Genomic DNA, 14770 nt, shown 5'->3' on the forward strand with positions numbered 1-14770 from the left:
TGTTCTCGTCCGAGCGAAATTTTAGGTGTCAAATATATCAGATTGGATGAAACTGCAACCTATCACTTAACTCAGTTTGCAATATTACCATATACAGACCCTATGTTCTCGTCCGAGCGAAGTTTTAGGTGTCAAATATATCAGATTGGATGAAAGTGCAACCTATCACTTAAGTCAGGTTGCAATATTACCATATAGAGACCCGATGTTCTCGCCACGACAAGGTTCGAGGTGTCAAATATATCAGATGGGATGAAACTGCAACCTATCACTTAACTCAGGTTGTAAGATTACCATATACAGACCCAAAGTTATGATCCGCGCGAGGTTCGAGGTGTCAAATATATCAGATTGGATGAAACTGCAATCTATCACTTAACTCAGGTTGCAAAATTACCATATACAGACCCGATGTTATGGTCCACGTGAGGTTCTAGGTGTCAAATATATCAAGTTGGATGAAACTTCAACCTATCACTTAACTCAGGTTGCAAGATAACCATATACAAACCCAATGTTCACGTCGGAGCGAGGTTCTAGGTGTCAAATATATCAGATTGGATGAAACTGCAACCTATCACTTAACTCAGGTTGCAATATTACCATATACAGACCCGATGTTCTGGTCCGCGTGAGGTTCGAGGTGTCAAATATATTAGATTGGATGAAACTACAACCTATCACTTAACTTAGGTTGCAAGATTACCATATACAGACCCGATGTTCTGGTCCGCGCGAGGTTCTAGGTATCAAATATATCACATTGGATGAAACTTCAACCTATCACTTATCTCAGGTTGCAAGATTACCATATACATACCCGATGTTCTCGTCGGGGCAAGGTTCGAGGTGTCAATTATATCAGATTGGATGAAATTGCAACCTATCACTTAACTCAGGTTGCAAGATTACCATATACAGAACCGATGTTCTCGTCGGGGCGTGGTTCGAGGTGTCAAATATATCAGATTGGATGAAAATGCAACCTATCACTTAACTCAGGTTGGAAGATTACCTTATACAGACCCGATGTTTTGGTCCGCGAGAGGTTCGAGGTGTCAAATATATAAGATCGGATGAAACTGCAACCTATCACTTAACTCAGGTTGCAATATTACCATATACAGACCCTATGTTCTCGTCCGAGCGAAGTTCTAGGTGTCAAATATATCATATTGGATGAAACTTTTACCTATCACTTAACTCAGGTTGCAAGATTACCATATACAGACCCGATGTTCTCGTCGGGGAAAGGTTCGAGGTGTCAAATATATCAGATTGGATGAAACTGCAACCTATCACTTAACTCAGGTTCAATATTACCATATTCAGACCCTATGTTCTCGTCCGAGCGAAGTTTTAAGTGTCAAATATATCAGATTGGATGAAACTTCAACCTATCACTTAACTCAGGTTGCAAGATTTCCATATACAGACCTGATGTTCTCGTCGAGGAAAGGTTCGAGGTGTCAATTATATCAGATTGTATGAAACTGCAACCTATCACTTAACTCAGGTGGCAAGATTACCATATACAGACACGATGTTCTCGTTGAGGCGAGGTTCGAGGTGTAAAATATATCAGATTTGATAAACCTCCAACCTATCACCTAACTCAGGTTGCAAGATTACCTTATACAGTCCCGATGTTTTGATCCGCGCGAGGTTCGAAGTGTCAAATATATCAGATTTGGATGAAACTGCAACCTATCACTTAACTCAGGTTGCAATATTACCATATACAGACCCTATGTTGTCGTCCGAGCGAAGTTCTAGGTGTCAATTATATCAGATTGGATGAAACTTCAACCTATCACTTAACTCAGGTTGCAAGATTACCATACAAAGACCCGATATTCTCGTCGGGCAAAGGTTCGAGGTGTCAAATATATCAGATTAGATGAAACTGCAACCTATCACTTAACTCAGGTTGCAAGATTACCTTATACATACCCGATATTTTGGTCCCCGCGAGGTTTGAGGTGTCAAATATATCAGATTGGATGAAACTGCAACCTATCACTTAACTCAGGTTGCAATATTACCATATACAGACCCTATGTTCTCGTCCGAGCGAAGTTTTAGGTGTCAAATATATCAGATTGGACGAAACTTCAACCTATCACTTAACTCAGGTTGCAATATTACTATATACAGACCCGATGTTCTCGTCGGTGAAAGGTTCGAGGTGTCAATTATATCAGATTGGATGAAACTGCAACCTATCACTTAACTCAGGTTACAATATTACCATATACAGACCCGATGTTCTCGTAACGGCAAGGTTCGAGGTGTCAAATATATCAGATGGGATGAAACTGCAACCTATCACTTAACTCAGGTTGTAAGATTACCATATACAGACCCAGTTCTGATCCGCGCGAGGTTCGAGGTGTCAAATATATCAGATTGGATGAAACTGCAATCTATCACTTAACTTAGGTTGCAAAATTACCATATACAGACCCGATGTTATGGTCCGCGTGAGGTTCTAGGTGTCAAATATATCAAGTTGGATGAAATTTCAACCTATCACTTAACTCAGGTTGCAAGATAACCATATACAAACCCGATGTTCTCGTCGGGGCGAGGTTCGAGGTGTCAATTATATCAGATTGGATGAAATTGCAACCTATCACTTAACTCAGGTTGCAAGATTACAATATACAGACCCGATGTTCTCGTCGGGGTGAGGTTCGAGGTGTCAAATATATCAGATTGGATGAAACTACAACCTATCACTTAACTCAGGTTGCAAGATTACCATATACAGACCCGATGTTCTTGTCCGCGTGAGGTTCGAGGTGTCAAATATATTAGATTGGATGAAACTACAACCTATCACTTAACTCAGGTTGCAAGATTACCATATGCATACCCGATGTTCTGGTCCGCGCGAGGTTCTAGGTGTCAAATATATCACATTGGATGAAACTTCAACCTATCACTTAACTCAGGTTGCAAGATTACCATATCCATACCCGATGTTCTCGTCGGGGCAAGGTTCGAGGTGTCAATTATATCAGATTGGATGAAATTGCAACCTATCACTTAACTCAGGTTGCAAGATTACCATATACAGACCCGATGTTCTTGTCGGGGCGAGGTTTGAGGTGTCAAATATATCAGATTGGATGAAAATGCAACCTATCACTTAACTCAGGTTGCAAGATTACCTTAAACAGACCCGATGTTTTGGTCCGCGCGAGGTTCGAGGTGTCAAATATATCAGATTGGATGAAACTGCAACCTATTACATAACTCAGGTGCAATATTACCATATACAGACCCTATCTTATCGTCCGAACGAAGTTCTAGGTGTCAAATATATCAGATTGGATGAAACTTCAACCTATCACTTAACTCAGGTTGCAAGATTACCATATACAGACTCGATGTTCTCGTCGGGGAAAGGTTCGAGGTGTCAATTATATCAAATCGAATGAAACTGCAACCTATCACTTAACTCAGGTTGCAATATTACCTTATTTAGACCCGATGTTTTGGTCCGCCCGAGGTTCGAGGTGTCAAATATATCAGATTGGATGAAACTACAACCTATCACTTAACTCAGGTTGCAATATTACCATTTACAGACCCTATATTGTCGTCCTAGCGAAGTTTTAGGTGTCAAATATATCAGATTGGATGAAACTTCAACCTATCACTTAACTCAGGTTGCAAGATTACCATATACAGACCCTATGTTCTCGTCGGGGAAAGGTTCGAGGTGTCAATTATATCAGATTGGATGAAACTTCAACCTGTCACTTAAGTCAGGTTGCAATATTACCAAATACAGACCCTATGTTCTCGTCCGAGCGAAGTTCTAGGTGTCAAATATATCAGATTGGATGAAACTTCAACCTATCACTTAACTCAGGTTGCAAGATTACCATATACATACCCGATGTTCTCGTCGGGGCAAGGTTCGAGGTGTCAACTATATCAGATTGGATGATATTGCAACCTATCACTTAACTCAGGTTGCAAGATTACCATATAAAGACCCGATGTTCTCGTTGGGGAGATGTTCGAGGTGTCAAATATATCAGATTGGATGAAACTTCAACCTATCACTTAACTCAGGTTGCAAGATTACCATATAAAGACCCGATGTTCTCGTCGTGCAAAGGTTCGAGGTGTCAAATATATCAGATTGGATGAAACTGCAACCTATCACTTAACTCAGGTTGCAAGATTACCATATACAGACCCGATATTCTCGTTGGGGAGATGTTCGAGGTGTCAAATATATCAGATTGGATGAAACTTCAACCTATCACTTAACTCAGGTTGCAAGATTACCATATAAAGACCCGATGTTCTCCTCGGGCAAAGGTTCGAGGTTTCAAATATATCAGATTGGATGAAACTGCAACCTATCACTTAACTCAGGTTGCAATATTACCATATACAGACCCTGTGTTCTCGTCCGAGCGAAGTTTTAGGTGTCAAATATATCAGATTGGATGAAACTTCAACCTATCACTTAACTCAGGTTGCAATATTACCATATACAGACCCGATGTTCTCGTCGGTGAAAGGTTCGAGGTGTCAATTATATCAGATTGGATGAAATTGCAACCTATCACTTAACTCAGGTTGCAATATTACCATATACAGACCCGATGTTCTCGTAACGGCAAGGTTCAAGGTGTCAAATATATCAGACGGGATGAAACTTCAACCTATCACTTAACTCAGGTTGGAAGATAACCATATACAAACCCGATGTTCTCGTCGGGGCGAGGTTCGAGGTGTCAAATATATCAGATTGGATGAAACTACAACCTATCACTTAACTCAGGTTTCAAGATTACCATATACAAACCCGATGTTCTTTTCCGTGTGAGGTTCGAGGTGTCAAATATATTAGATTGGATGAAACTACAACCTATCACTTAACTCAGGTTGCAAGATTACCATATACATACCCGATGTTCTGGTCCGCGCGAGGTTCTAGGTGTCAAATATATCACATTGGATCAAACTTCAACCTATCACTTAACTCAGGTTGCAAGATTACCATATACATACCCGATGTTCTCGTCGGGGCAAGGTTCGAGGTGTCAATTATATCAGATTGGATGAAATTGCAACCTATCACTTAACTCAGGTTGCAAGATTACCATATACAGACCCGATGTTCTCGTCGGGGCGAGGTTCGAGGTGTCAAATATATCAGATTGGATGAAAATGCAACCTATCACTTAACTCAGGTTGCAAGATTACCTTAAACAGACTCGATGTTTTGGTCCCCGCGAGGTTCGAGGTGTCAAATATATCATATTGGATGAAACTGCAACCTATCACTTAACTCAGGTGCAATATTACCATATACAAACCCTATGTTCTCGTCCGAGCGAAGTTCTAGGTGTCAAATATATCAGATTGGATGAAACTTCAACCTATCACTTAACTCAGGTTGCAAGATTACCATATACAGACCCGATGTTCTCGTCGGGGAAAGGTTCGAGGTGTCAATTATATCAGATCGGATGAAACTGCAACCTATCACTTAACTCAGGTTGCAATATTACCATATACAGACCCGATGTTCTCGTTGGGGCGAGGTTCGAGGTGTCAAATATATCAGATTTGATGAACCTGCAACCTATCACTTAACTCAGGTTGCAAGATTACCTTATTTAGACCCGATGTTTTGGTCCGGGCGAGGTTCGAGGTGTCAAATATATCAGATTGGATGAAACTTCAACCTATCACTTAACTCAGGTTGCAAGATTAACTTATATAGTCCCGATGTTTTGGTTCGCGCGAGGTTCAAGGTGTCAAATATATCAGATTGGATGAAACTGAAACCTATCACTTAACTCAGGTCGCAATATTACCATTTACATACCCTATGTTGTCGTCCTAGCGAAGTTTTAGGTGTCAAATATATCAGATTGGATGAAACTTCAACTCAGGTTGCAAGATTACCATATACAGACCCATGTTCTCGTCGGGGAAAGGTTCGAGGTGTCAATTATATCAGATTGGATGAAACTTCAACCTGTCACTTAAGTCAGGTTGCAATATTACCAAATACAGACCCTATGTTCTCGTCCGAGCGAAGTTCTAGGTGTCAAATATATCAGATTGGATGAAACTTCAACCTATCACCTAACTCAGGTTGCAAGATTACCATATACATACCCGATGTTCTCGTCGGGGCAAGGTTCGAGGTGTCAATTATATCAGATTGGATGAAATTGCAACCTATCACTTAACTCAGGTTGCAAGATTACCATATACAGACCCGATGTTCTCGTCGGGGCGAGGTTTGAGGTGTCAAATATATCAGATTGGATGAAAATGCAACCTATCACTTAACTCAGGTTGCAAGATTACCTTAAACAGACCCGATGTTTTGGTCCGCGCGAGGTTCGAGGTGTCAAATATATCAGATTGGATGAAACTGCAACCTATTACTTAACTCAGGTGCAATATTACCATATACAGACCCTATCTTATCGTCCGAACGAAGTTCTAGGTGTCAAATATATCAGATTGGATGAAACTTCAACCTATCACTTAACTCAGGTTGCAAGATTACCATATACAGACTCGATGTTCTCGTCGGGGAAAGGTTCGAGGTGTCAATTATATCAAATCGAATGAAACTGCAACCTATCAGTTAACTCAGGTTGCAATATTACCTTATTTAGACCCGATGTTTTGGTCCGCCCGAGGTTCGAGGTGTCAAATATATCAGATTGGATGAAACTGCAACCTATCACTTAACTCAGGTTGCAATATTACCATTTACAGACCCTATATTGTCGTCCTAGCGAAGTTTTAGGTGTCAAATATATCAGATTGGATGAAACTTCAACCTATCACTTATCTCAGGTTGCAAGATTACCATATACAGACCCTATGTTCTCGTCGGGGAAAGGTTCGAGGTGTCAATTATATCAGATTGGATGAAACTTCAACCTGTCACTTAAGTCAGGTTGCAATATTACCAAATACAGACCCTATGTTCTCGTCCGAGCGAAGTTCTAGGTGTCAAATATATCAGATTGGATGAAACTTCAACCTATCACTTAACTCAGGTTGCAAGATTACCATATACATACCCGATGTTCTCGTCGGGGCAAGGTTCGAGGTGTCAATTATATCAGATTGGATGATATTGCAACCTATCACTTAACTCAGGTTGCAAGATTACCATATAAAGACCCGATGTTCTCGTTGGGGAGATGTTCGAGGTGTCAAATATATCAGATTGGATGAAACTTCAACCTATCACTTAACTCAGGTTGCAAGATTACCATATAAAGACCCGATGTTCTCGTCGTGCAAAGGTTCGAGGTGTCAAATATATCAGATTGGATGAAACTGCAACCTATCACTTAACTCAGGTTGCAAGATTACCATATACAGACCCGATATTCTCGTTGGGGAGATGTTCGAGGTGTCAAATATATCAGATTGGATGAAACTTCAACCTATCACTTAACTCAGGTTGCAAGATTACCATATAAAGACCCGATGTTCTCCTCGGGCAAAGGTTCGAGGTGTCAAATATATCAGATTGGATGAAACTGCAACCTATCACTTAACTCAGGTTGCAAGATTACCTTATACATACCCGATGTTTTGGTCCCCGCGAGGTTTGAGGTGTCAAATATATCAGATTGGATGAAACTGCAACCTATCACTTAACTCAGGTTGCAATATTACCATATACAGACCCTATGTTCTCGTCCGAGCGAAGTTTTAGGTGTCAAATATATCAGATTGGATGAAACTTCAACCTATCACTTAACTCAGGTTGCAATATTACCATATACAGACCCGATTTTCTCGTCGGTGAAAGGTTCGAGGTGTCAATTATATCAGATTGGATGAAATTGCAACCTATCACTTAACTCAGGTTGCAATATTACCATATACAGACCCGATGTTCTCGTCGGGGCGAGGTTCGAGGTGTCAAATATATCAGATTGGATGAAACTACAACCTATCACTTAACTCAGGTTTCAAGATTACCATATACAACCCGATGTTCTTTTCCGTGTGAGGTTCGAGGTGTCAAATATATTAGATTGGATGAAACTACAACCTATCACTTAACTCAGTTTGCAAGATTACCATATACATACCCGATATTCTGGTCCGCGCGAGGTTCTAGGTGTCAAATATATCACATTGGATGAAACTTCAACCTATCACTTAACTCAGGTTGCAAGATTACCATATACATACCCGATGTTCTCGTCGGGGCAAGGTTCGAGGTGTCAATTATATCAGATTGGATGAAATTGCAACCTATCACTTAACTCAGGTTGCAAGATTACCATATACAGACCCGATGTTCTCGTCGAGGCGAGGTTCGAGGTGTCAAATATATCAGATTGGATGAAAATGCAACCTATCACTTAACTCAGGTTGCAATATTACCTTAAACAGACTCGATGTTTTGGTCCCCGCGAGGTTCGAGGTGTCAAATATATCATATTGGATGAAACTGCAACCTATCACTTAACTCAGGTGCAATATTACCATATACAAACCCTATGTTCTCGTCCGAGCGAAGTTCTAGGTGTCAAATATATCAGATTGGATGAAACTTCAACCTATCACTTAACTCAGGTTGCAAGATTACCATATACAGACCCGATGTTCTCGTCGGGGAAAGGTTCGAGGTGTCAATTATATCAGATCGGATCAAACTGCAACCTATCACTTAACTCAGGTTGCAATATTACCATATACAGACCCGATGTTCTCGTTGGGGCGAGGTTCGAGGTGTCAAATATATCAGATTTGATGAACCTGCAACCTATCACTTAACTCAGGTTGCAAGATTACCTTATTTAGACCCGATGTTTTGGTCCGGGCGAGGTTCGAGGTGTCAAATATATCAGATTGGATGAAACTTCAACCTATCACTTAACTCAGGTTGAAAGATTACCTTATATAGTCCCGATGTTTTGGTTCGCGCGAGGTTCAAGGTGTCAAATATATCATATTGGATGAAAATGCAACCTATCACTTAACTCAGGTCGCAATATTACCATTTACAGACCCTATGTTGTCGTCCTAGCGAAGTTTTAGGTGTCAAATATATCAGATTGGATGAAACTTCAACTCAGGTTGCAAGATTACCATATACAGACCCTATGTTCTCGTCGGGGAAAGGTTCGAGGTGTCAATTATATCAGATTGGATGAAACTTCAACCTGTCACTTAAGTCAGGTTGCAATATTACCAAATACAGACCCTATGTTCTCGTCCGAGCGAAGTTCTAGGTGTCAAATATATCAGATTGGATGAAACTTCAACCTATCACCTAACTCAGGTTGCAAGATTACCATATACATACCCGATGTTCTCGTCGGGGCAAGGTTCGAGGTGTCAATTATATCAGATTGGATGAAATTGCAACCTATCACTTAACTCAGGTTGCAAGATTACCATATACAGACCCGATGTTCTAGTCCACGCGAGGTTCTAGGTGTCAAATATATCAGATTGGATGAAACCGCAACCTATCACATAACTCAGGTTGCAAGATTACCATATACAGACCCGATGTTCTCGTCGGGGAGAGGTTCGAGGTGTCAAATATATCAGATTGGATGAAACTGCAACTATCACTTAACTCAGGTTGCAAGATTATCATATATAAACCCGATGTCTAGTCCGTGAGAGGTTCGAGGTGTCAATTATATCAGATCGGATGAAACTGCAACCTATCACTTAACTCAGGTTGCAATATTACCATATACAGACCTGATGTTCTCGTCGGGGCGAGGTTCGAGGTGTCAAATATATCAGATTGGATGAAAATGCAACCTATCACTTAACTCAGGTTGCAAGATTACCTTAAACAGACCCGATGTTTTGGTCCGCGCGAGGTTCGAGGTGTCAAATATATCAGATTGGATGAAACTGCAACCTATTACTTAACTCAGGTGCAATATTACCATATACAGACCCTATGTTCTCGTCCGAGCGAAGTTCTAGGTGTCAAATATATCAGATTGGATGAAACTTCAACCTATCACTTAACTCAGGTTGCAAGATTACCATATACAGACTCGATGTTCTCGTCGGGGAAAGGTTCGAGGTGTCAATTATATCAAATCGAATGAAACTGCAACCTATCAGTTAACTCAGGTTGCAATATTACCTTATTTAGACCCGATGTTTTGGTCCGCCCGAGGTTCGAGGTGTCAAATATATCAGATTGGATGAAACTGCAACCTATCACTTAACTCAGGTTGCAATATTACCATTTACAGACCCTATATTGTCGTCCTAGCGAAGTTTTAGGTGTCAAATATATCAGATTGGATGAAACTTCAACCTATCACTTATCTCAGGTTGCAAGATTACCATATACAGACCCTATGTTCTCGTCGGGGAAAGGTTCGAGGTGTCAATTATATCAGATTGGATGAAACTTCAACCTGTCACTTAAGTCAGGTTGCAATATTACCAAATACAGACCCTATGTTCTCGTCCGAGCGAAGTTCTAGGTGTCAAATATATCAGATTGGATGAAACTTCAACCTATCACTTAACTCAGGTTGCAAGATTACCATATACATACCCGATGTTCTCGTCGGGGCAAGGTTCGAGGTGTCAATTATATCAGATTGGATGATATTGCAACCTATCACTTAACTCAGGTTGCAAGATTACCATATAAAGACCCGATGTTCTCGTTGGGGAGATGTTCGAGGTGTCAAATATATCAGATTGGATGAAACTTCAACCTATCACTTAACTCAGGTTGCAAGATTACCATATAAAGACCCGATGTTCTCGTCGTGCAAAGGTTCAAGGTGTCAAATATATCAGATTGGATGAAACTGCAACCTATCACTTAACTCAGGTTGCAAGATTACCATATACAGACCCGATATTCTCGTTGGGGAGATGTTCGAGGTGTCAAATATATCAGATTGGATGAAACTTCAACCTATCACTTAACTCAGGTTGCAAGATTACCATATAAAGACCCGATGTTCTCCTCGGGCAAAGGTTCGAGGTGTCAAATATATCAGATTGGATGAAACTGCAACCTATCACTTAACTCAGGTTGCAAGATTACCTTATACATACCCGATGTTTTGGTCCCCGCGAGGTTTGAGGTGTCAAATATATCAGATTGGATGAAACTGCAACCTATCACTTAACTCAGGTTGCAATGTTACCATATACATACCCGATGTTCTGGTCCGCGCGAGGTTCTAGGTGTCAAATATATCACATTGGATGAAACTTCAACCTATCACTTAACTCAGGTTGCAAGATTACCATATACATACCCGATGTTCTCGTCGGGGCAAGGTTCGAGGTGTCAATTATATCAGATTGGATGAAATTGCAACCTATCACTTAACTCAGGTTGCAAGATTACCATATACAGACCCGATGTTCTCGTCGGGGCGAGGTTCGAGGTGTCAAATATATCAGATTGGATGAAAATGCAACCTATCACTTAACTCAGGTTGCAAGATTACCTTAAACAGACTCGATGTTTTGGTCCCCGCGAGGTTCGAGGTGTCAAATATATCATATTGGATGAAACTGTAACCTATCACTTAACTCAGGTGCAATATTACCATATACAAACCCTATGTTCTCGTCCGAGCGAAGTTCTAGGTGTCAAATATATCAGATTGGATGAAACTTCAACCTATCACTTAACTCAGGTTGCAAGATTACCATATACAGACCCGATGTTCTGGTTCGCGCGAGGTTCGAGGTGTTAAATATATCAGATTGGATGAAACTGCAACCTATCACTTAACTCAGGTTGCAAGATTACCTTATATAGTCCCGATGTTTTGGTTCGCGCGAGGTTCAAGGTGTTAAATATATCAGATTGGATGAAACTGCAACCTATCACTTAACTCAGGTCGCAATATTACCATTTACAGACCCTATGTTGTCGTCCTAGCAAAGTTTTAGGTGTCAAATATATCAGATTGGATGAAACTTCAACTCAGGTTGCAAGATTACCATATACAGACCCTATGTTCTCGTCGGGGAAAGGTTCGAGGTGTCAATTATATCAGATTGGATGAAACTTCAACCTGTCACTTAAGTCAGGTTGCAATATTACCAAATACAGACCCTATGTTCTCGTCCGAGCGAAGTTCTAGGTGTCAAATATATCAGATTGGATGAAACTTCAACCTATCACCTAACTCAGGTTGCAAGATTACCATATACATACCCGATGTTCTCGTCGGGGCAAGGTTCGAGGTGTCAATTATATAAGATTGGATGAAATTGCAACCTATCACTTAACTCAGGTTGCAAGATTACCATATACAGACCCGATGTTCTCGTTGGGGCGATGTTCGAGGTGTCAAATATATCAGATTGGATGAAACTGCAACCTATCACTTAACTCAGGTTGCAAGATTACCATATAAAGACCCGATGTTCTCGTCGGGCAAAGGTTCGAGGTGTCAAATATATCAGATTGGATGAAACTGCAACCTATCACTTAACTCAGGTTGCAAGATTACCTTATACATACCCGATGTTTTGGTCCTCGCGAGGTTTGAGGTGTCAAATATATCAGATTGGATGAAAATGCAACCTATCACTTAACTCAGGTTGCAAGATTACCATATACATACCCGATGTTCTGGTCCGCGCGAGGTTCTAGGTGTCAAATATATCACATTGGATGAAACTCCAACCTATCACTTAACTCAGGTTGCAAGATTACCATATACATACCCGATGTTCTCGTCAGGGCAAGGTTCGAGGTGTCAATTATATCATATTGGATGAAATTGCAACCTATCACTTAACTCAGGTTGCAAGATTATCATATACAGACCCGATGTTCTCGTCGGGGCGAGGTTCGAGGTGTCAAATATATCAGATTGGATGAAAATGCAACCTATCACTTAACTCAGGTTGCAAGATTACCTTAAACAGACCCGATGTTTTGGTCCGCGCGAGGTTCGAGGTGTCAAATATAACAGATTGGATGAAACTGAAACCAATCACTTAAATCAGGTGCAATATTACCATATACAGACCCTATGTTCTCGTCCGAGCGAAGTTCTAGGAATCAAATATATCATATTGGACGAACCTTAAACCTATCACTTAACTCAGGTTGCAAGATTACCATATACAGACCCGATGTTCTCGTCGGGGAAAGGTTCGAGGTGTCAATTATATCAGATCGGATGAAACTGCAACCTATCACTTAACTCAGGTTGCAATATTACCTTATACAGACCCGATGTTCTTGTTGGGGAGAGGTTCGAGGTGTCAAATATATCAGATTTGATGAACCTGCAACCTATCACTTAACTCAGGTTGCAAGATTACCTTATTTAGACCCGATGTTTTGGTCCGGGCGAGGTTCGAGGTGTAAAATATATCAGATTGGATGAAACTTCAACCTATCACTTAACTCAGGTTGCAAGATTACCTTATATAGTCCCGATGTTTTGGTTCGCGCGAGGTTCAAGGTGTCAAATATATCAGATTGGATGAAACTGCAACCTATCACTTAACTCAAGTTGCAATATTACCATTTACAGACCCTATGTTGTCGTCCTAGCGAAGTTTTAGGTGTCAAATATATCAGATTGGATGAAACTTCAACCTATCACTTAACTCAGGTTGCAAGATTACCATATACAGACCCTATGTTCTCGTCGGGGAAAGGTTCGAGGTGTCAATTATATCAGATTGGATGAAACTTCAACCTGTCACTTAACTCAGGTTGCAATATTACCAAATACAGACCCTATGTTCTCGTCCGAGCGAAGTTCTAGGTGTCAAATATATCTGATTGGATAAAACTTCAACCTATCACTTAACTCAGGTTGCAAGATTACCATATACATACCCGATGTTCTCGTCGGGGTAAGGTTCGAGGTGTCAATTATATCAGATTGGATGAAATTGCAACCTATCACTTAACTCAGGTTGCAAGATTACCATATACAGACCCGATGTTCTCGTTGGGGAGATGTTCGAGGTGTCAAATATATCAGATTGGATGAAACTTCAACCTATCACTTAACTCAGGTTGCAAGATTACCATATAAACACCCGATGTTCTCGTCGTGCAAAGGTTCGAGGTGTCAAATATATCAGATTGGATGAAACTGCAACCTATCACTTAACTCAGGTTGCAAGATTACCTTATACATACCCGATGTTTTGGTCCCCGCGAGGTTTGAGGTGTCAAATATATCAGATTGGATGAAACTTCAACCTATCACTTAACTCAGGTTGCAATATTACCATATACAGACCCGATGTTCTCGTCGGGGAAAGGTGCGAGGTGTCAATTATATCAGATCGGATGAAACTGCAACCTATCATTAACTCAGGTTGCAATATTACCATATACAGACCCGATGTTCTCGTAACGGCAAGGTTCGAGGTGTCAAATATATCAGACGGGATGAAACTTCAACCTATCACTTAACTCAGGTTGGAAGATAACCATATACAAACCCGATGTTCTCGTCGGGGCGAGGTTCGAGGTGTCAATTATATCAGATTGGATGAAATTGCAACCTATCACTTAACTCAGGTTGCAAGATTACCATATACAGACCTGATGTTCTCGTCGAGGAAAGGTTCGAGGTGTCAATTATATCAGATTGTATGAAACTGCAACCTATCACTTAACTCAGGTTACAAGATTACCATATACAGACCCGATGTTCTTGTCCGCGTGAGGTTCGAGGTGTCAAATATATTAGATTGTATGAAACTACAACCTATCACTTAACTCAGGTTGCAAGATTACCAT

Source organism: Papaver somniferum, chromosome 1 (assembly GCF_003573695.1).
Source record: "Papaver somniferum cultivar HN1 chromosome 1, ASM357369v1, whole genome shotgun sequence".
NCBI classification, from domain to species: Eukaryota; Viridiplantae; Streptophyta; class Magnoliopsida; order Ranunculales; family Papaveraceae; genus Papaver; species Papaver somniferum.